The sequence below is a fragment of the Castor canadensis genome, chromosome X (assembly GCF_047511655.1).
Source record: "Castor canadensis chromosome X, mCasCan1.hap1v2, whole genome shotgun sequence".
NCBI lineage: Eukaryota > Metazoa > Chordata > Mammalia > Rodentia > Castoridae > Castor > Castor canadensis.
The window spans coordinates 123728478-123753563 of NC_133405.1; positions in this window are offsets into that span (position 1 = coordinate 123728478).

A 25086-nucleotide genomic window follows, 5' to 3' on the forward strand; every position below is an offset into this window, starting at 1 on the left:
TCTCAGTCTGTTCGTTGTTGATCTATAGAAAAGCCACTGATTTCCGTATGTTAATTTTGTATCCTGCTACTTTGCCAAAAGAGTTTATTATTTCTAATAGTTTTTTTGGTAGAGTTTTTGGGGTCTCTTAGGTATAGAATCATGACATCTGCAAATAGGAATAGTTTGACTTCTTCCTTCCCTATTTAATCCCTTTTATTTCTTGCTCCTGTCTTATTGCTCTGGCTAGGAATTCCAAAACTATATTGAATAGGAGTGGAGAAAGCAGACAGCCCTGTCTCATTCCTGATTTTAAGGGGAACAGTTGTAGTTGTTCTCCATTTAGTATGATGTTGGCTCTAGGTTTGTCATATAGAATCTTTATTATATTGAGGAAAATTCCTTCTATTCCTAGTTTATTCAGAGCTTTTATCATACAAGGGTGTTGGACTTTGTCAAAGGCTTTTTCTGTGTCTATTGAGAGGATCATGTGGTTTTTGTCTTTGCTTCTGTTTATATGTTGTATTACATTTATGGATTTATTATGTTGAACCATCCTTGCATCTCTGGAATGAAACTGACTTGGTCATGGTGTATGATCTTTTTGATGTGTTGTTGAATTCTGTTTGCCAGTATTTTTTTTAATGTGGGAACTCATCCTCTGTAGAGAGGCATAAGCATATTATTATTATTATTATTATTATTCATTTATTCACATGTGCATACATTGTTTGGGTCATTTCTCCTCCCTGCCCCTCACCCCCACCCTCTCTCTGTTTGCCAGTATTTTGTTGAGAACCTTTGCATCTATATTCATTAAAGATAGTGGGCTATAATTCTCTTTTCTGTTTCGTCTTTATTGGGTTTTGGAATGAGTATAATGCTGGCTTCATAGAGTGAGTTTGGTAGTGTTCTTTCCCTTTCTATTTCTTGGAAAACTTTGAGGAGTATTGGTGTTAGTTCTTTAAAGGTTTGGTAAAATTTGGTCATGAATCCATCAGGTTCTGCAATGCCCAGTCTTGTTGCATTCTGTTAATGCTCTTCTTTGAAAGTTATTTGTTTCAACTTTTCTAGAAAAGCATCATTAGCAATAACAATAACAAATTATCATCAAATGTCAAGATCATAATACTATTGATATTGCATGGCAGTCTCTTAAGGCATAGAAACAGTAGACATGAAATCAAGGCACATATTATAAACAAGCAAGAGAAAGCTAACACCAATCAAAGAAGTGATCAGACTGCTCCCTTAGCAAAGGGAGCAAAGGGAGCAGCAGGCTTTTATCAATTCTTTCTTTAAGGTGGGATAAGGTAGGGTAATTGCCCATTAGTCATGGGCAGGGTTTCAAAGGCTGTATGTTTGAACATCCTGGCCTTGTAATTGATGGACTAACCAGCAGTGACTTAACCCAGGAACTGCCCAGTCCCTCCTGTTGATGTCATTAGATTACATAAGCATTCTGGCCTCATGGTTTGGTTTGGGCCTTAAAATAAGGCTGAAGGACCTTAAGTACTTGAGCTACTGAGAAAGCAGAAGGGTGGTGTGGAAGAAACTCATATCTGCTCTAATGGATAATAGGCAAAATTAACCCTGTATTATAGTCTTATATAAAACATTTCTCAAATGATAACATGTCTGCATGCAGAGCTGAATAGAATCTGACTAAAAGGTTAAGACAACAAAAGGGACAGACATGCTATGAAGATGGAGATGGCAAGCCTTTTATCCCATCTTAGTTATCTATCAGATATCAGGTAGACTCTAGGAAAGTCATTGTTTATGTTTCTGTAAAGTAACCTAGACAATTGTTTTGTAACATATATGTTAAGGTGTTATCAACAGCTAATGGGAAAGTAATGATGTATTGTTTGGCTCTGTGACCTTCAAAATTAGTGATTTTTTCAAATCAACTAACTAAGTGAAGCTGGAAGAATAATTTAGGTTTTCTTCCATAATAATTTCCTCTTGTTTTTGTTTGTCATTTGTGCCCCATTAATTTTAGCTTGGTTTACTTATAAGGGGTTCCTAGTTTGTAAATATTCTGTCCTTTTGGACTAATGGGTGGTTTTATGGCAAAGCCTTTGAGAGAGTACAAAGATGCAGGCAGAAGAAAATGGACGTCATGCTTCTAACTGGTGGCAGGTTAAAGGTCAAGAATTTATTAGCCTTCTGTCCCATTGCCATAGTCCCTACCTGTTTCACTGTCTTAAGAACAAGTATCCCAAACATAAATGCACCATCAACCCCCTTCAAAGTGAAACTATAATGTAACACCAGAAACCTGTATTACAGGTTAGATTGCTACTAATTTGCCTCCTTCTCCCATACATTTTCTAAAGTTTTAATCACTTAGCAACATGTCTTTCTAACTTCAAGAAATAACTCTCTTTTCTATCTCTTTGCACATATATGTGTAAATATGTTGCTATAAATGGTTTAAGTTTTCTTTAGACATAGTTGGGTGTAAATTATAAAACTTTTCTTCAAGCACCCTGTCACTCCACAGTTTTCTATGTACATGTGTCCCAAAAATCTTAGTGCTGTTTTAAGCTTTGAGAACTTTTAAACTGTAAGGGCTACAAACTTGCAAAAACCATGAATTACTTAAATTTCTTTTACACTTACTTAGTTTTGTAAATTTCAAATAATTTTGAATTTTAAATCTTTTAATCCTTACAGAAGATGGCAAAGATGCATTGAAACAAAAAATAAAATGCATTTGCTATTCACAAATTCACAAAACCAAATATGGCATGCTCAAAATTGAAATAATTTTATTTTCAAATGATGTTTTTTGTAAGTTCATAGAATTTTTACTTCTGAAGTTCTAATCTAAGAGTATTTGTACACTATTGTGTTTGATTTGACCTTTGTTTGCTCATATATAAATAGTTTGTAGTTTTTAACAGTATTCTTCCCTGGGAGGAGTGTGTTAATAAGAATTGAAATGGCTTCTCTTTTGTTAGCCTGAAGCTTTGTCTGGACCACTTGCTGGGACAAGTACCAGCTACCATGTGGCTATCTGCTAACCTCAAATGTGTAGAAAATGAGTTGATTGTGCTGTTCTGTTCCCAGCCTAAAAATTTAGTTATTCAACTGAGTTGGTGTTCTCATCAGGAACCCAGCAGTCAAAACAAAGCACCGAATTGAATCCTGCTGGTTGCTGGAATTTAGCAGTAGTAGAAGCCAGCTGGTGGCAGCAGAAGAGACATGACAGAGGATGCAAAATGGCAACAAAGAACACCGAATTCTAAAAGATCAAGGTATCTTTCCATAGAATAAATTTGTCACTTAATTTACAAATCATTTCAGGTTCTGCCAAATAACAATTTTAAATAAAGGACATGAAGTCAAAGTTTTATTCGTATCATTTTTATTTAATATATTATTTTTAGAGGGACACCAAATATATATTTTTCCTGAATACAAAATAACTGCATGTTAAAAATCAATATCATTGGAAGCAGAATATCAGCATCTTATAATCAACTTCGAAGATAAAAGAATATACATGCAATATAAAAATTAAAACTTTATATAGAACATTTATTAAAACAACATGCTATACACTATAAATATATAATTTGATTTGTCAATTAAAATAGTAATATTCAAATTTTTAATATTTGACATTACATTCAGGAATATTTATTTCTCATTAATATAAACAATGTCTGCACATACAAATAAATGAATAAAGAACTTTAAAAAAATAAGCTGATAGTTTCCTTCTGGGGTCATTATACTATACATTTATGACACTAAATTGCATCAATCAGGATGAGATAGGGTGTGCTTTGGAAACAAATGCCTACATCCTGTGACTTAAAACAACAGCAACAACAATTACATGGGTTTTTGCTATGTATCCTTATGGGCTGTCAGGATATGCAGGCGGGGAGGTAGCAGATAAGTGGAAACTATCATTTTATAACATCCACAAACTTAAGATGAGGCTTAGAGTTCACCAAGATAGAGAAAGAGCATACTAGGGAGTCTGCCACTCACTAGCAGTGAAATGCCAATAGCCTAGATGTACAATATTATTTCTACTCATGTTTCATTAGACCAAACTAGTCAAGTAGCTGTGCCTAATTTAAGGGCAGAGGGAGCATAATCCACAGTATACCTAGAAGTAGGGAAGAATATGCCTCGAAACTTTCAAGAAACCAATCACCTTGGTCCTTACATTTACATTTCAGCTGCACTGCATTTACCCAGTATTGGCATCTTCCTGGAGTGCAATTAAGAAAATCTTCAGCAGCTATCATGTAAGAAATACTTGCACTCTGAAAACATTGGTTTTGTTACTTATTCCTCAGGTTCCAGTAAGGAAACTATTTTCTCTACAGGCAGTTTAATAGGTTGATATATATTTTCATCCAACATAGCTTTAAACAGTTTAACAAATATCTTCTATGACAAGGCAGGGGTAAATTTGATTGAACTACTTTATATGCAGATATGAAAATAGACTAATGAAACCCATTAAAAATTATAAAAAGGGGCAATAAAAAGAGCAATAGAGGAGGTGAATTTGATCAAAGCACATTATATGTGTGTATGGACATATCACAATGAAACCCCTTTGTACAATTAATATATACTAGTTATATATGCATATTTATTTACATATAAGACAAAAAAATTCCAAATCTTTGGACAGGTTTGTTAAACCATGGTTTGCCAGCCCCACCCCCAGAATTTCTGATTCAGTAGGTCTGAGGTTGAGCTGGATAATCTGCATTTCTAGCAACTTCCCAAGTGATGTCAATTCTGGTCTGAGGACCATTCTATTAGCTACCACACTGAGTTCTACTGCCAAAGTCCCAGTAAGAGGCAGTGTTAAGAGAGGTAAGAAGTAGTTGGACTTGTAATATTATTTGGTGAGGTAGAGTCAATACAACATAATGTTTGTCACTGTAATCCAAGAATGTGCCTTAGGTATTTCTTGCTTGCACATTTTTGCTTTTTAACTTTAAAAGCAATTTTTTATTGAATATATAATCTCTAGTTAGATGGCCTGAGTTCAGGTTGCAACTCTGCTATATATCAGTTGTGTAGTTTTGAAAATTACTTCATTTCTCATTTGTAAAATGTGGATAATGTTAACATTTTTTTAAAGTAAAAGTAACAGTAAAGTTTATTAGGAGAGGAACAGTGGGGAGAAAAGGGAGACAAGCATTTCCTGTTGCCCATGCAGTAAATGGGAGCAAAGACTCCTGCAGGTTTTTTTGCAAGGAATAAATGAGATACATTCTATAAAACATTTCTTATTGTATATGGAATATGGATTTTTAAAGTGAAAATGATAGTAAAGTTTATTAGGAAAAGAATACACTTTGAATAGATAGAAAGCAGTTGCCTTTAGGGTAAGGACCCGGAATGTGGATTTTTAATTGGCTCAGTTGGGGCAAGAATATGCTATTTGATATGATTCTGAGGTTCATTGAAATGAAATAACTGGAAAGAAAGTTTCTCATTTATTTTCTAATAAGTAAGAAAATTTGTAGAAAGCTAATTGCTTTTTTTTTTTTTTTTGCAACACTGGGGTCTGAACTCAGGGCCTCATGCTTGCTAGGCAGGTGCTCTTACCACTTGGGCCACTCGGGCAGCCTAGAAAGCTAATTTTTAAGTTTTTTGATTTTTATTACATTTACACAAAGCATAAATTGTGTCAACAATGATTTGGATAGATCATTTGAAAAATTTGGCTTGTACCTTGTATTAGGCCAATTTGTGCTGCCATAGTAAGATACCACAGACTGAATATAAAGAAGAGAAATTTATTTTCACATGGTTCTGAGGGCTGGGAAGTCCAAACTTAGGGTGCTGGCCTTTGGTGAGGGCCTTCTTGCTATATTTTCACATGGTGGGAGGCAGAGCAAGAAAACAAGAGGGGTGGAACTTCTCCTTTTAAAATGACATTAATCCCACCTATGAGGGCTGATGCCTCTTGGCATCACCTTCCAAAGCTGCCCCAATGGCAACAAAATTTCAACTTGAGTTTTGGAGGGGAAAAATAGCCACTTTGTACCATATTTTCTGTGTAAATCTTGTACAATATCTGTATATACTCACAATGGACAGTTTATCAATTCAAGTTTAATAGGTTTGGGTAAGAACTACAAACTGTAACAACTATCCTTGCCATTTGCAATTTTCACTTGCCTGTTTAGTTATCTTATCAGCGACACAATTAAAATTTGCTGAATTATTGTCCATTCAGCTAAAAAACTGCTGAAGGTCAAATGCAATGAGACCGGGGTTCATCACATTGACAGGCCAAATCAAATGATGCAAAAGTTTGAAAATGTTTTCAGAGCTCAGCAAAATTTTGGCCAAGGAAAATTTTCATGCAGGAAACATGATGCAAACATCTATTTTTTTCTTACTCTTTAAGAAAATGGAATTGTCCATTATGTAATAAGGCATAATTCCAACAAACTCTTCTATATCTAATTAGTTGTAAAAATAATTACCCAAACAGTAATTATCAGTATCATCTGTAGCTAAAGCATTATCATCTTTGTAAATGCCAATAAAGGTTTCATTTCTTTTGAAAACTATTGCTTCAACAGATTTGTTAGCTGCGGGTGGAGCTCAGTGGTAGACCACTTACTTAGCGTGTTCAAGGTCCTGGGTGCAATCCCCAGCACCAAAAACCAAAATAACAACAACAACAAAAGTCAAAAGATAGAAAGGCAAATATAGTCATGTGTCACATATCAAAGAGGACACAATCTGAGAAATGCATGTTATGATTTGGATCTTAACTTTACCCTAAAAGATCATGTGTTGAAAGCTTGATCCCCAATGCAGCAGTATTCAGAGGTGGGAGGAGACTGGATCATTACAGCTATAGCCTCATCAATGGTTTAGCCCACTCATAGAGTCCTAACTTAATAGGCTATTAAGAGAGGGTGGAAACTTTAGGAGGTAGGGCCTAGTTGGAGGAAATAGGTCACTGGGGCATGCCTTGAAGGGTGTATTTTGTTCCCAGCACCTTCCTCTCTATCTTTCTGCTTCCTGGTTGCCATGAGGTGAGCAGCTTTGCCTTGCTACATGCTCCTTGCCATGGTATTCTGTCACACCAAAGGTATAGAAACAATGGAACTACATAACCATGGACTGAAACCTCTGAAACCGTGAATCAATATAAACCTTTTCTCCTCTTAAGTTGTTCACCTTGAGTATTTCATCACAGCAGTGGAGGGCTGACTACTATAGCATCTTTAGGTGAAAACATCATAGAATACATTTACACATCTAGGCTATACAGTCTGGTATAGCCTATTGCTTCTAGGGCTATGATGGACAAAACAACACACAAGATTAAATCAAACACAAGAGAAAATGATACAATCAAGAGACCAGATAAACAAGAGATGTATGAGTCTGCTGCCAATGTGGGCTGCTGGAGTAATATGGAGTACATGCTAAAATAATGACAAAAATATAATATAGTAAATACATAAACAAATTGAGTCATTTATAACCAGTATCAAGTTATATACCGTACAAAGGTATTGTACCTTTTTTGAAGACAGGGTCTTGCTATATATCAGGATGACCTTGAATTTGTGATCCTTCTGCTTTAGCCCAAGTGCTTTGATGGAAATGCCATTATGCAGCACATGGCCGTAGTTCAGGGCCAAAATCAGAGTTGGGCCTACAATTCCACATGGTAAGCAAATGCTGGTACTTCGTTTCCCCTGGCAGAGGAAGCAAGTATTCCTCTTAGGTTTTTATTTTTATTTTTGCAGCACTGAGGTTTGAACTCAGGGCCTCACACTTGCTAGGCAGGCACTCTACCACTTGAGCCACTCTGCCAGCCCTTTCTTGTATTGGCTATTTTAAAGAAAGGGTCTTGAGAACTATTTGCCCAGAGCTGGCTTTGAACCTTGATCCTCCTGATCTCTGCCTCCTGCTCCTGAGTAGCTAAGATTACAAGCATGAGACAATAGCGCCTGGCTTAGGTTTTTATTTTTTATTTATTTATTTTTTTGCAGTACTGGGGTTTGGAACTCAAGGCTTCACTCTTCTTCAAGTGCACTAGTACTTGAGCCATGCCCCTAGCCCTTTTTGTTTAGTTATTTTTTCAGATAGGGTCTGATGCTTTTTGCTGAGGCTAGCCTCAGACAGTGATCCTCTTACCTATGCCTCCTGTATAGTTGGGGTTATGGGCATGAGCCATCATGGTCAGCTTGTTCTTTGAGATAGGGTCTCAACACCACCCCAGATTCCCCTTGGGTTTTAATAGCTTTGGGGGTCAGGAGATAATACTCTTTGGACAGACAAGATGGGGAATTAAAAGTAAGAATTTTTAAAATTAGGATATATTTGTTGTACAGGAGGGTTTCATTGTGACAATTTCAAATAGGCTTACATTGTACATTAGTTAGATTACCCCCACCATTTCTCCCCCTCAACCCCCTCCTCACCCCAAAACTAAGAATTTTGTATAAACCTGTGACCCTGGAAACACTATAACTGGATAGAAAGAAAAGTCATCCATCAGCTGTAGTAGAAAACAAAATTGTCTGCCTTTGCTTGAGCTTTAAGGGGGGGAGCTACACATCCATTAGAATTAATAACCACCATCTTTCCTCAGGTGGTTTGTGGTCTGAATTCATATAATCTGTATGATCTGGCAGCCCTGAGCTGAGAAATTGGTATAAAAAATGGTCCCAGGCTGGAACACTTTTAGGGTTCTTAAGTAAATTCAGGACTTGTCTTGAGGGATGCACTCAAGCCAGACTAAATTGGGGTTCAGAAGAACATGGGTGTGAGGTTACACAGAACCCAAGAACTCCTTGGTTTGTGAGGAGTGGTTGAAAACAGGGTAACTTCCTGGCCTCAGGTGGTCACCCTTCCATCTACAAGCCCTCCAAACAGCTGGAGTGCATTCTCCATGTGCAGTTTCTCTTTGAGGGTTCAAAGATGTGCCCTTGACCCAGAATTTGCTTCATGGGATGAGAGGGGACCGTTAGACTGAAGAGAGGCACAGAAGGATAAGCAGGAGACAGCTCAACATCAGCATAGGCTTTATTCTGGAAAGAGAGCTCTCAGAGGGGCTCTCCAGCAAGAGAGCTATAGCCCACTGCCATGTACAGGCTTGAGGTAGTTATGGGGGCTGGTGAAAAAGTACCAAGAAGGCCACTGGGTGGGAACATTTTCTTGCAGGTCAATAACGAATGCCATTGCTGAGTAAATAAGGAAGTAAGTTATGGTTGGGTCACTCATCTGCTCAACTGTCCTTGGTGCCCACCCAGAGATAAAGGTTGATAACTGTCCCTTTGTCAGTCTTTGGGGTCAGGTGGGATGTTTCCAGTAAGCCACTTGTGAGGGGGAGGGGGTCTGGTCCTAACATGGCTGCCCTTACTGTTCACCCTAACATAAACGAGGGTGATTAACTCCAGCTTTTGAGATTCCAAGACCTAGAATTCTTTTTTGCTGCACCCGTTGAACTTTGGAGCTGACTCAGCTTGGGGGTTGGCCTTTAGCCATTACCTGTACATACTATGAGGCAAAGGAGGTGGTACCGCCACAGGAATATGAGTTCATAGGCCCAAATAACCAGGCATCAGAAGAGGACGAGTAGCTCAAAAGAAAAAAAAACTGGAAATCATGTACCAATTGTGGTAGAAATACTAACAAACCAAGAATTGTAAATAAATATGAAAGGACCTCCCCTTCTGCCTAGGATGTAGAAAGTAGCAACACTCACTGTACCATGTGATTGTCAAGTACTTCCCCATCCAGAACTGCCCTGTGTTCCAGTAACCTGTATAGCTGTAAATGCCCAGGCGGCCACACACAGGCTGTTTGACAAGAATAGTGATGTATGGTGAGATTGCTCTCATGCATGTGCTTGCATTGTATTCGGTGCTGTGTAATGTTATCTAGAGACTGCTTAGTCAGCTAAGGGCAAGTTGGGGAGACTTTAAAGGTGAATACAGCACTGACACAATGATTTATTACTTTGTGGTTAAGTGGAAAACCAAGAACTGTTCAAACAGTTGTGAAATTCTCCTGAATCCTTTGACATGGAAGTATAACCCAAATTAAAATCAGTATGCCAACATTGTAATACTACAACCAGCTTTAGAAGAAGAGCCAGCCACATTTTAATTTACTTAGCATTGCTTCACTGACTGATTTTATTTTTTTTTTTACAAATTGCATTTGTGTATTCAACTGTCCTGTATTGAAACATTCCACATGTAAGGGCCTTGTGGCCTTCATGCAGGGGGCTGCCCACAGAGGCTCTGCAAAAAGCCAGGTGCCAGTCACGAACAAGGGTTGAACAACAATGGAGCTAGGTAAACATGGGCCATGTCTTTCTATGCACTGTCCTGAGGAGAGGGTTCCCTGTCAATTTTGATAAAGATCCCAAATGCCTGACACTTCAAACCCTGAAATTATGTCAGGTTTATAAATCCTGATTGCCTTTACACATTGAAGTCCTCTTTCTTTGCTCTAATTCCATAAACCTCAAGCTACCTTCTGGTAATGAGACATCCCCTATAGCTTATCTAAAGGAAAAACACTGTGCTAATTAGACAGAAAAGAATAAAAAAGGGCACATGATAGTTGCATTTATCAGTAAATATTTATCACGAAGCATTCTGGTGCATGTCATTTAGTCCCTGATAGGTTAGTGTGAATCAGGATCTCTGAGATAAAGCTCATAGATTTTAGTAACTAAGGGCCACACTAAGACCAGGGTGAATTCTTCAAAGTAAATTCCATGGAGGGAGTAACATCCTTCTAGTCTCTCTGGTTTGTGCCTTTCTTACCACATCTATAGTGCCCTGGGGAATATTCTAGTCCACACTGAACCTGAAGAGGCAAAAATGAGGAAACTTGTGATTGCAGTGTAGTTTCTTAACCTAATACTCTATTGAAACTGCCCTCAAAAGTCAAGAGCCAGCTGAGCCTGGGGATACGTGCCTGTAATCCCAGCTACATGGGAGGTGTAGGTAGGAAGGCAGGAGTCTAAGGATGGCCTTGGGCAAAAAAAAAAGTGAAACCCTATCTGAAAAATAACTAAAGCAAAAAGGCTCAGAGAGCATTGTTCAAGTGGTAGAGCAGTTGCTTAGCAAGTTCAAGGTCCTGAGTTCAAATCCCAGTACCACCAAAAAATAAGCCAATTGCAAGTCAGGCGTGGGGGTGTGGTGCATGTCTATAATCCCAGCTACTTGGGAGGAGGGAGCAGGAGGATCTCAAGTTTGAAGGCAGCCCAGACAAAGGCAGTGAGACCCTATCTCAATAAAATACAAAAGTATTGGGGGTGTAGCTCAGGTGGTAGAGCACTTGCTTAAGCATGAGGCCTTGCATTCAATCCCCAGTACCTAAATAAATAAATAAATAAAGGTCAATAACAACCCACTGGTGGCCCAATGCAATGCCTTAGTCTTCATCCTACCTTCTTTTTGGCATGCAAAACTACTGACCATCATTTATGATCATGGGAATCTTATCTGAGGCAGTCCAGACTGGAAAGAGACAGAAGAGTGAATCTGAGCCAAAACTCAAATATTTATCAGGCGTCTACTGGGCATCAGGTGTCTTTGTCCAGGCACCTGTGATACATCAGTGAATAGAAAAAAGATTCCTGCCCACGTGAAGGAATAGAAATGTCTCCAGGAACATTAATTAGTAATCATGTTTTCCTTTATGTTCTTCTAGATTTTTTCTCACTTTTATTACAATATATTGCAGCCTGTACAAAATAGTATTGCAATTATTTGTTTAAGTCTGCCTCTCTTTCCTGGACTGTGGGCTTTTGGATAGTTGGGATGCCCTATCTCATGCGGACACATGGCAGGCATTCAATAAGTGGTAGAACGAATACATAAATGAATAAATGAAGCTTGATAGAACTGCTAAAGGGGCTGTTGACCTCTAATGGCTTAAAGAGATTGTGCTTATCTTAGAGGAAATCAGATTTTTTATTAAAAAGAAAAAACCCACAAAAATGCATAGTGCACCAAAAGAATACTAAACAGGAATTGATATTTTTTTCTACCCTTTACCATTGACACCCAGGCAAGGCCTGCACGTTGGTCTCTGCATCTTCCCTAACTGGTTTCAGCTTCAATCTGTTCTCTAGTGAAGCCAGGGAGCATTCTGAAGTATAATATGACCATAGAGCTCCCCTCTTGAAAAATTGCAGTGGTTTTATATTTTAGTTAATTTCTGCTGTACCACAACCCCCAAATCTCAGTAGCTTACAAAAACAAATACTTACTTTCATGCTTTCAGGTCAGCAAGTTGGTGGCAGTTTGGCTCACTGAGGCTGAGTTCAGGTTTCCAATTGGGTTTCAGTCTAGTCCATGAATCTTCACTTTAGGGCTTAGGTTAAAGGGCAACAGCTACCTGAAGCAAATCCTTCTAGAAGATTGCAGGGGTGGGAGAAGGCAAGCCAAACCATCCAAGCTCATTCATGGCTTCTGCTGGCTTTCTCTGCTAACATTGCACTGGCCAGAGCCAGTCAGGGTGCTGAAGCTCAACTCAAGGGGCAGGGAAGTTCATTCTGCTCACCATGAAGCCATGACAAGGGCAGAGAATGATAGCTCTGTAACAAAGTGAAGAATTGGGGGAAAATCTAGTAGTTCCTTCTTTTCCAAAGGAGATACATTGCAAAGCCCCTCGAGGATGTCTGAATTGAACCTATATAGGCTGTATTTTTCTTATATGTACTTACCTATGATAAATTTTAATTTCTAAATTAGGTACAGTAAAAGCTGAACAACAGTAACTAATAATAAAATAGAGCAAATATAATAATATACTATAATGAAAGTTATGTGACTATTGTCTTTTTCAAAATACTGTACTGTTCTTCCCCTTTTGTTGACTGTGGGTAATTGAAACCTTACAGAGCAAAACCGAGGATAAGGGAGGCCTACTGGGATCCAATCAACTCCACTTTTCCTTGACTTTAGAGTCAAGTTCAAGTTCAAAACCCCTCATGATGTGTGTGTGTGTGTGTGTGTGTATGATTAGGGATTAGGCTCAAGTCACAGAGAGATGGTAGCAAGAAACTTTATCAGTATAAAACTTGGAAGTCAGTTCCTTAGATTGATATTCTCAGCAGCTCACAAGCACACGTGAAACTCCCAGGGTTCTAAAGAAAGGCCATGCTAGTTACAGCAGAGTAACATACCTTTGATAATTCCTGGCACACCACTGGGCCCCAATAGATAGCATCTGACCATAGGATTTCAGTGACTACAGAGCCAGAGCTACCTATTATGTGGTATTGACTGGTTCTTGTTTTTCCATTTTCTCTTCCCTCACTACCTTCTCCTCACTCTGTTCTTCTGGTCATCTTGAAGGGAACATGCTGACTGTGCTTTTCAAGCCTTCATATGTGCTGTGGAGTCCACTCTTTCCTCTATCTTCCTGCTTCTCTCTTCTGTCTGTCCCTCACTGCAGGTTCTCCACCTGTCCTGGTCAGCAGTGTAAATATCATCTCCTACAGGGATAAATTAAGGCATTTCTCCGTACTGCCAAAGCTCCTGCCCTTGATTTCATCAGAGTCTTTATTATAAAGACATTATTTATTTAATCGACTGTCTCTCTTGCTAGACTATGACCTTTCTGAGTTTGACAATGTGATTCTATTTCACCATCCTGTCCCCAGTACCTAATATATATGTGCTTTGCACATAAGAAGTACTCATTTTTTAATGTAATGAATTAAAAAACTCACACATACATGAGTGAGAAAAAACAACTGTGAATACAGTTTGGTTCCAGGATCTTCTCAAAGGAATTTATTTTAGGAAGTCTAGTGTATAGTTATGTCCTCAAGTCTCATGACAACAGAATATGTGCACAGCCCTTGCATTTTTCAAACCCCTGTCTGCTCTCTGCTGTTTATTTTCATTACATAAATCTCCCTCTTTTTTGGGCTTTTATTGTCCACACACTACATTGCACAACCTACAGGTGACCTCATGGTTTAAAGAGAGATTCTTTTTCCTGATAATAAAAAAAGACAGACCTGGACTGTTAATATTTGCAACAATTCAAAGGGACGTGTCTTGAATAATGATCAGCTGTTATGGCTGATTGGAATGCCAAGGACAAAGACACGGCCCCCAGGAGGGAGAGGCAAGATCTGCTTTTATAGGGTACAGTGCTCTGAATTATTTGTTTATGGTCAGAAGACTAATTCTTAATCAATGCATTTCTGAGTGAAAAGAGCCCCAGATGTTACATGCTAATTTTCTCTTTTAGAGTGTGTCAATTTATGCAGTTCTGTCTTGAAGGCTGAGAAAGTCTATCAGTCACACCTGACTAGCTGCTCTGCATGAAAATGTGAACAACAATGTCTTGTCTCTGGAATTCAAGGAAGAAAATCTCATCATTAAAGACGGGAACCGTTCCCAGTCCCCAAAAGAGGGCAGGCAAAAAGGCTGATTGATTAAGGATTGGAAAGTGATTGGCTGTTGGGTGAAGTGGAGTGAGGGTGGAGCTTTGGGGGATGGGAAAAGTAACGGAAGAAACCCAAGTCTTCCAAGGTCCCAGCATATGGATTTGTGTACTTCTGGAGGAAATTGCCAGCTGAGGCTTCAGTTCTTGCAGCTCATTTCGGATTCTGATGATAGAGAAATTTTTTTTTTCTGATGATGAGAAATCAGATCCAAGTTTCGTAGGCTTAAAAATGTCTATGTTAGTAATTTGCTAGATTGAAGGATATAGGATTTCACAATTAGATTCTCATTTAAGAAAAAACATCTTGCTTTATTTAGAAAATTAGTCTTTTATTAGTCAAAATGGATTTTCTTCTGAGGCCTAAATTATTTGGACTCATTTCAGGCAAATGTTTTCTAGGAATTGGGTACTTAAATTGAAAGAGAAACATAAGCCAACTTAATAACATATTTAATGAACTGCACGAATGCCCTGGAAAATCCCATCCCAGCCAAACGTTAGAACAGAAATCACTACTGAAGGTGCCAAATGGTTTCCATTTCCCCAAAAGGCCCAGTCATCCTAGGTTACAGTATATAGACTTGTGTATTTACTTATTTTTTTAAATTTTCTTGATTTCTTCTTGTATAAAGCCAGATCTTAAAATTTTTTTTCTTTACTTTCTTGGCTAACTTAAGGGCATGACTGGCAACATAGAATCAATTGTTTCTCAAATGTTATCAGTAATCCCTTTGGGAAGAGTGTGTGTGTTTCATGTGTGTTGGGGTGCTATGGTAGACAGTTATGAAGAGAGTTTGGAAACTACACTTCAAATGCCTCAACGGGGGTGTGAAGAACTCTTTAGATAGTACAATTAGCCTCTTTCAACATGTATCTCCCATCATTTCTCAATGATTTCAAAAGTTGCAACACAGTTGCTTGAACTTAATAATAGTCTTAAAGACTTCCCCTCTGCCAATGTCCTCACCCACTTGGAGCATGAACTTTTTAAGGTCCAGGTAGGAATTGTTCAATAGCTGAAGAGAGGAGCCCTAGCAGGGCAGGGCCTGGGTGAGGAGACAGGATTTTTCAAAGAGACAGAACCTATAGGATATAGAGATATGAGAGGGGATTTATTAAGAAAATTGGCTCTTGTGATTAAAGAGGTTGAAAAGTCCCACGACAAGCCATCTGCAAGCTGGAGACCTTGGGGTGTCAATAGTGAGAGATATTTAAAAGTCTCAGAACCCAGGGAACCTGATGGTATAACTTTAAGTCTGAGGTCAAAGTCCTGAGGACTTGGTGGGGGTGAGAAGGTACTGATGTTTGTTCTGGAGTCTAAAGTTCAGAGAATTTGGAATTTTTTTTTTTGTGTGAGATGGGGGTTTGAACTCAGGGTTTCACGCTTGGAAAGCAAGCATTCTACGCTTAAGCCACACCTCCAGTCTGAGAACCTTAAAATTCTAATGTCCAAGGGCAGGAGAAAGAGTGATCAATTTGCCCTTCCTCTGTTTATGTTTTATCCAAGTGCCCAGATGATTGTATGATACCCGTCCTTATGGAGGGCGGATCTTCTCCACTCAGTTTGTTCAGACACACACATGAATCTCCTCTTGAAACAGCTGTACAGACACACCCAGAAATAGTGCCTACTAGTTCTTTGGTATCCTTAATCTAGTCAAGTTGACACCTAAAATTAAGCACCACAGGAGGGGAGGGAGAGAGGTATGAGAGTGGAGGGAGAGGTTTGTAGCAGGATGTGAAGTAGAGGATAATGAACCTGAAGTTGAGAAAATGCCTTCTCAATGCATACGTTTTCAAAATTACAAGAAGCCCTAGAAAGAGAATTTTCATGGGTGAGTGATCTGCTGGCCATGTTTTGCACTCCCTCCCCCCAGATATTACCTTCTTCTAGAGTTCTCTCACTGGTGATGCTGCCACCACCATCAGCACCTGCAGAGATCTTGTAAATGAATCTAAGTTCATGTGGCTCCTCAGTAATTGCCAGAACCTTTGGTTAATATAAGGAAATAGTTATGGTCAGAGATAGATGAGAAAGTTCAGTATCTACTCCCCCCACAATCAGGTGGGACATAACTATAAAAGTATATGGCAAACAAAATTCTGCCAAACATACAAGTACTTTGAGCAACCAGTCATGAAACAGACAACCTGTTCCTGTGAATTCAGTGATCATTTTTTTTTGGTGATACTGGGGTTTGAACCTAGGACTTCATACTTAGTAGGCAGGTGTTTTACCACTTGAGCCACTCCGCCAGCCCTGTTCTGTATAAGTATTTTTGAGATAGGGTCTCTGGAACTATTTGTGTGGGCTGGCTTTGAACCACAATCCTCCTGATCTCTGCCTCCCAAGTAGCTAGGATTACAGGTGTGAATCAGGGGTGCTAGGATCAGTGATCTTATCCTCAGTTCCTTAGGCATCCACAAGCACCAGAGGTTTAATCCAATATGGGCTCAGTAATATTCTGAAGGCAGATGTTACAGTTTGCATATGAAGCATCCCCCCAAAAGGCTCAAGTGTTGAAGGCTTAGTGCCCAGCTGGTGGCGCTATTGGATCATTAAGGTGGTAACTTTATTAATGGGTAATTCACTGGTGAACTCATACTGAATGGACTATTGGAGGTGTGGCCTGGTTGGAGGAAGTAGGTCACTGGAGGCATGCCTTTGAAGGGTATATTTTGCCCTGGCTCCTTCATGTCACTCTTCGTACCTCCTGTCTGTCATGAGATGAACCACCTTGCTCTATGACATGCTCCCTGCTGTCATGATATTCTTCCTCATCACACGTGGGCCGAAAAGTAAAGAAGCCAGTGATCATGGACTGAAACTGTGAGCCAAATAAATCCTTCCTCCCTTTAAATTGTTTCTCTCAGGTATTTGTCAAAGGAATGAAAGGTCTGACTAACACTACAGGGGAGGAAGCCTTTTAGGCTGGGCCCTGTTACCCTTTATGAAGGGAGTGGGAAATAAAACTACATAGAATGCTGGGCCTAGGTGCTAGATGTGCTGAATTCTTTTTTCTTCTTCTACCAGTGAGAAATTATTTCTAATACCCCTTAAATTAATATAAAAACCCCAGGGAAGCCCTGGGTTTGGTACCCAGCATGACAGAACAAAATAAAACAAGCAAACACCAAAAAAAAACCCCAATCCAGGGCAGATTCAGGTGGCCATATTTGCATAGTTTATCCTGGAATGTGGATTACTGATTTGAGCCCTTTGATGTTAACTAGCTCTCCCTGGATTCTAGGTAAAAGCTTATTTTCTTTCACAGACTTGGCAATTCTTGAACTCCTCTTCCCTCATCAATCTCCATAAACAATATTATAAACATCATTCAAGGAAATAAAATAACTCACTAAAACTCCTGCCACTCTGGTAAAGCAGTGTGCAGGTTAGTAAGCCATTGTTGCTCAGTTCCAAACTCTTCTTTATTGTGCTGGGGTTGGGACTTTGCAAATACACTGTTGCTTTGCCAACTGTTTGTGTTAGGCTGTGGTTGGACCACTAGAGACAGACTGTGAAGCTGAACAAAGAGCAAAGGACTGCTCTTTCCTACCTACTTCCAGTGTCTATTAGCATTAGCCCATCAATTGCACTGTACTTTGTGAGCAGCAGTTGGTTCCAGTAACAATTGGTCACATGTTTCCAGGTCGTTTCTAGCACTCCTTGCATGCTCTCCTCAGAGGCTTGTGTTCAACGAGACCCTCTTCTTGGCTTCTGAGGCACCAAGTGTTGATCCAGCATGTTCCTGTCCTCAGAGGTCTGAGCCTTGGATTCCTTCCCCTTCTAGCTTCTAGGCTCTGCCAACTCTCACTTGTTCTCTTTGTTTGTCAGCCTGTGGGTTTGAAACTGCTTCCTGCAGTTTACTGCCTTTGTTACCAGTTTTTTTTTCTTTTTTCTTTTTCATCCTTTCAATAGTTGCTTTAGTAAATCCCTGTATTCAGTTTTCATACAAAGGGTTGGCATACAAAGAAGAGACTAGTAGAATACAGTATCTTTGAATAGCATGAGATCAGTATGGCAAGCCTATGTCAGATAATTAGAAGATTTCTTTCCCAAAATCTAATTATCACAGTGATCTGACAGCAGGTGTTGGGAAAGCAGGCCCCATGTACTTGGGAGTTATGGAGAGTGAGCTAAGTGGTCTCCAAAGATGGCCCAAACAGTCTTTTCCCTCCATCTATACACATGCCATGCTTTACATCAGGGCAGGACTTATTTCCCCTCCTTGTGAATAAATCTGAGCTGGCCTTGTGACTGGCTTCATGCTGACATTCTGGAATTTCTGAGCCTTGTCATGAAGAGGACTGGCAGCTAATGCATCCTCCTCCTGGGATGTTTATTCTCCATACACTCCCTCTCATATCCAAGACATCATACTGTGAGAAGCCCGAGCAGCATGGAGAGGGCATACGAAGGAGAATTGAGGTATGCTAGTGAACAGCTCACACTGAAATTCTACCAGACAGCCAGCATGTACTGCCAGGCATGCGAGTGAGCCATGTGGAATGTTCCATACCAGTTGGACTCCCAGATGACTGCTGTCCCAGCTGATATTATGTGGAGCAATACAATCAACCCATCAGAGCCCAGTCAACCAACGGACTGGTGAAAGAGAGTGAAATCATCATTGTTTTAACTGACCAGGTTTTGGAGTAGTTTGTATGCAACAGAAGAGAGCCAAAACAGACAGGAAGCCCATATACTCAGTCTAAGCTCACGTACAGGAAACCTTGTTACACGGTTACTAGGATTGGTCAAACCATCTTTGAGGGTATTTATACCTCTATCAAATGATTTCTTTTAAGGCATCACAGCAAATCTGATTGCATCCACCAGGCCACAGTTTAAGGAGGGTCTAAAACACTGGTGGGCTGCTTGGGAGATGGAAGCTGAAGCATTTTGACATTAAATGGAAGGAGACAGCAAAGATAAAGGCAGAATTGCCTACGAAGCAGTGGTTAGGGATTCCTGGGGTGTGTGAAGACAGAGGAAATAGAAGAGGGAGGAGTAGAGAGTAAGCGAACAAGTTAGTAGGTAAGCAAGGACTGGAATGAAACATGTGTCTAGGGTGAGAGTGAGGCTAAGAATGAGAGACAGAAAGGGTGGATGGGCAACATCGGAGCTAGATTCTGTGAGGAAGGAAGACCCATGAGCAATTCCCAGTGGGAAGAGGGTGGAGGACTTTTAACACAGGTTGTCCACTGTCTAGTATTTGTTATGAACTTATATGCCTTTTGAGAGTGTTTCCTATTGAAACTGATGTAGAAATGAGGCCACAGACTCAAAATAATTTGAAGCCAAACATTTGACACTCACTAAAACATATTCATGTGGGAAGAAAGGAAGAGAGCATAGAAACCAGAGCCAAATATCAATTCGCCTCAGTTTTTAAGACATCAGTTTTACTGGTTCTTTTATACATGAGTACAGTCTGGGATGTCCCATCTCACCCCTTTTCAGAATTGTGTTGGGATCCACAAGGAATGGAGACTCTTGTACTCATGAATAAATTAGTACAACTTTGAAAAGCAGCTCAATGTCTTGGAAACAAGGGGAGCGCTGGGGATTCAGCTTGGTATAGCACTTGTCTAACATACACAAGGTCCCAGGTTTATTCCCCAGCACCACAAAAAACAAGGAAAATAAGGAGAGTCAGGGTAAATAGAATAAGTTTTCACCTGGAAAAAAGATTCAAGTGACTATGAAAAAAAAGAACTATAGTATTCACTCAGAAGAACAGAGGGATTAAACATTGAGGAAACAAAGCATCAAGGATCTGTTTTGTTAGCTCTTTTGTTTTTCAGAATTGGGGATTAACACCAGGGTCTCGCAGAGCATACCTCCAGCCTTTTTTGTTTGTATTTGTGCGTGCGTGTGTGTGTGTGTGTGTGTGTGTGTGTGTGGTACTGGGGTTTGAAGGTGGCCTACACCTTGAGCCACTCCACCAGGCCATTTTTGTGAAGGGTTTTTTTGAGATAGGGTCTTGCGAACTACTTGCCCAGGCTGGCTTCGAAACACGATCCTCCTGATCTCTGCCTCCTGAGTAGTTAGCATTATAGGCATGAGCCACCGGTGCCCAGCACGTATTTTCTTTTTTGAGACAGGGTTTCCCTACCTTTTTCCCCCTAGGCTGACTTTGAACTCACAGTCCTCCTGGCTTGGCCTCTGGGAGTATAGGTATGTACTACCATCCACAGCTTGTTAGCTGGGGTTTTAATTTTGGAATACATGGCCTAGAGTTTTTATTGCTTGGTTATAGCTGATTTCCCTCAACTAGATGAAGGATGAGGGGCTACATTTCTCACCTGGACAGAGATCAGATGACAAATTATGCAGAAATGTGTGAGTGAGACTCAGCAAGAACCAGAATTCTCATCAAGAAGTGGTGAGGAGGTGCTGGTGGAGTGGCTCAAGCGGTAAGAGTGCCTGCTTAGCAAACGTGAAGCTCTTGAGTTCAAACCCCAGTACCATCACAACCACCACCAAAAAAAAAAAAGAAGTGGTCAGGAATCAGGAGCTCCTAGGACCGTGCAGATATTTGGCAAGGTACATGGAACTCCTCATATGTTTAGGGAGGCTTGAGCTGAGATCCTCCAAATCCAAAGAAAAGACCAGGGGACAACTACAGACTTTCTCAAATGGATCCCAAGAGAAAATTAGTGTTTTATGGGCATCTATTGTATGCGACAAACTAACATCTTTTCTCTAACCGCCAGAATGGCATTTGTCATCAACTCTCTGCAGGAAAATTGAGAATACAGTCACTAAAATCATCTCTAGGTTCTAGAATTCAGATATGAAACCTGAATTGAGACACTTTTAATAGCCCACACAAGGTATCTTCTGATAGAGTCAGAAAAGTTTTTAGAGAAAAACTTTGGCAGTATGCTCTTGGCACTGGCTAGTGAGAAGGCCCCCATTACAGCCATAAGGAGCCTCTGCTCACACAGTCTCCAGGCTGGAAGACACCATCAGAGTCAGGGAATCCAGTCCCTTTATTTTCTTGATTGTAAAAGTGATGCTTGCAGACGTCAAGTGTTTTGTCCAAGACTGAGAGTCAGTTAGGCAGCAGAATTGTAAAGGAAACCTGGGGTTTTGTCTCTAAGCCTAGAGCTCTTCTGAGAGAAAATTTCATTTCTTGTGGTAAACTGTACTATTGTTCTCCAAATATTCCTTTTCCCCTCCTACATTGCCCCTCCCCTGGATTGTGATATTTCTTTTCTTTTTGCCTCCTTAGTCTGAGTGCATATGACATGGAGTGAGCTATGATAGACATGTAGTATGAGAGATGCTCTTTTCTGGTTGTAAGCCTCTAAAATGTTAAGAGTTCTTACCACAGGTTAACTGAGCCCACCCTGAGAATTGAGGTTTTCCTCTGCTTTGTAAGTGGGATGTCTTACAAGTGAGGGAATTGTATCATCCATTGGTCTACCTGGAAACTACACTTCTGATGTGAGCTACAAATTTGGAACGCAAATACAAATTCATTTCCTATGAGTCTTTGTGGCATAAATAGTGTCTAAACGGAGCTAATCAATCTGGAAGAATGGAAGATCAGAGTGAGGGGGTCAGAAAAGAGACTATGGCTTTCAGGCCATCCCTGACCATCCTTTTCTTCACTAGAGAAGAATCAAGGGAGAGAGGTGGGAGGATAAGGGGAAGGTGACCAGGTCAAAAAGGGATGTGAGGGCACCAGTGGCTCACACCTGTAATCCTAGCTACTCAGGAGGCAGAGATCAGAAGGATTGCAATTTGAAGCCAGCCAGGCTTCAAACAGTTTGTGAGACCCTATCTGAAAAAAACCCATCACAAAAATTGGCTGGTGGAGTGTTTCAAGGTATAGGCCCTGGGTTCAAACCCCAGTACCGCAAAAAAAAAAAAAAAAAAAAAAGAACCCTGAGTGAAATCTGTATGTATAAAGACTTTCTTTTTTTCCCCTTTATTGTACTGGGTGGGAGTACATTGTGGCATTATAAAAGCCTTCTTAAAACAATTTTTATATTTGGCACATTACAAACAAAAAAGGCACAAAGTAATTAAAACTGATAGGAGAAAACTTTGTGTTTCAAATATTGATACCTAGTGACTCCAAGAGTTAAGACAAAAGCTATTTCACGTCAGCATTAGGCAGGCAGCCATAAAATCTCTCTAAAGTAACTGCGTGAGAAGCGTGATGTTTTGTTTATATATTTTTAACAGTTCACAAAGACTCCATTATGTGGGAATGTTAAGTGTAACCAAAGTGACAACTCCATCCTAACATATGCCATGTCCGATCTTGTCTGGTCCAGAGCACTCTAGCTACAGAGACTGCTTTTTTCACAAATATTTAGATTAGGCACTCTTCACTTAGACTTCTTATTAATACAACATGTCCCTGTTCACATGGAATGGTTCTATCAGCTCAGTGGATGCCATCATGCAGTGTTACCACAGAATCAGGTAAAAGCTCCAGACCCTGGAACCATTGACCCTGGGGGCCAATGAAGAAAGGAAGGAAGAGCAGTACTACCATCCCTTCTTCATCTACATGTTCCCTACTGCCTTTGTGAGCTGAATATTTTTTTTTGCTGCGTTTGGTCAAAGCACTTAGTTGTAAGAGCAGTGTAGTGGTTAAGAGCATAGGTTCTGGGGTCAGGCTGCCTAGCTTCAAATCCTGGCTCTGCCACTTATTAGTTGTATGACCTTAAGCAAGTTCCTTAACTTTTTGTGTCTCAGTTTCCTCATATGTGAAACAGGAGATGATAACAGCACCTCATCGCAGAGCTATTGTGAGGACTAAATGTGTTGTTAGGCACACAAAGGGCATAGAACTTGCTCTTTCTGACTCATAGTAAATGCTACATAAATGTTAGCTGTAACTGTTGTCTCTGGTTACAGTTACTGTGATTTGGAATTGTAGCTTTCATGAGAGGGTTTATCTGGATTTATCAAGACGCTCAGTTGCCATAACTTCTAGAAAGCCCACCACAGGAACTAACTTGAGGCCCTGGTCTCCCAAGGGGAACCTGAGGAGGCAAGAGTCTTAGGAGTAATTCCACTCAACTTGTTCACTGAATGGAAGGCCTGGAAGTGTCTAACATGGATGCAAAGGTGGGCAGCAGTCAGGCCCCTGGAAAGGAATGAAAATGATGGATTTTTGTTAAAGACCTTCAACCAAAGGCTTAATCCCATATAAGCCCTAAGTCACCTGAATAAGAGTATTAGAAGCTCCATCACCACTGGGAAATTGGGATCTGGAATTGATCTGGCTATCCAAGCCTAGTCTCTGGAATGCTTGATGCGAGACCCTACAGCCTTCTTGCCACACTATGACAGACACTGTGGCCTTCTTATTCAATAATCATTCCTCTCTTTCTTTTGCCTCCTTCAGACTAGAGAAATAAAAAGGGCAAATACTATTTTCTCTGTGGGCAATAGTGACAGCTCTACCCAATGAAATAGAAGAACTCTTTCAAAAATATTTTCCCCAACTTCCTGCATTTGGGGACAGTTATGTGATGAAATAGCATGGCAACTATTTTTTAATCATTCAAAAACACATCCAAGGGCAAAAAATCCAATATACTGAAGAATGATATAGGGGAAGGATAAAAAAAAGCCTGAAATTTCAATGGCATTTTTGAACTGCTCAAAGAATTCCATGACTGCTTATCTCTTTATGTAGTAAAGAAACACTCTCAAGGTTTAAGCCACTGCTAGTTATTTCTCTATTACTTGCAGCCAGAAGCATTCCCAAATGATACTTAAACTCTCACCCTGAGTGTCTAGTTTGTTTACCGGAACTGCTGTTTCTTCTCTTGAATCAGATCTTTCTTTGAGTAGCCTTCCTGATCTTGCATTACACTCTATCTCCATGGTGATGGAGCTGACTGTTCTCAGCTGCTAGCTGAAACCCAGGATACCCTATTCTCTTCCCTGCACTATAATGTGGAATCTGGCCAGTGTCTGGCCATGGTGTCTTGCACCCCCCTCTGTGTGGATGTCCTTTGAGATCTAAAGCTTCTCTATTATCTTGGACATTGTGGTTTGAACTGCCAGGCAACAGTAGCACCCTTAATCCTAGATCTACCCTATTCTGCCTACTCAATTTTCCCTGATAGACCTTCAGCCATAGAACACCCCATCATATGGGTAGCTGGGCCCCTGCTGGTGGTGACACAAGTAACTTGAAAGGTTAAGGCTCAAAATCAGTTCTTCCTAGTCTTAAAGATATTGAGTTCTAGGTGCTTTATCTCTCACTCCTCAGAACTTCTCATACTGCTGAATTGTCACATTGACCCTGGCCAAGAAACCTGATCTTAATCCCTGCATTGCATCTGTTCAGAAGGGTATTTTGGAAAAGAGGCCTGGATTTTTAAGAGTCAGGAGGTTTTGGCTCAAGTCCTGTCTCTCCCACAAGCAAACCAAAGTAGGCTGCTACTGTTCTTTGTGTGCTTTTATTTTCCATGTACAAGATGGAGTGTTGATCTTTGCCTGACACTGCCATCCATTTGCCTCTGTAGCAAGTGAGTTTTAAAGTTACAGATATAGTTTCTCTGCATTAAGGGCAACAAATGCTAACTAATTAAAAGTAACTGAGCCCAATAGGAAAAGGGGACCAGGAACTAGAGAAAAGGTGAGATCAAAAAGAATTAACCTAGACG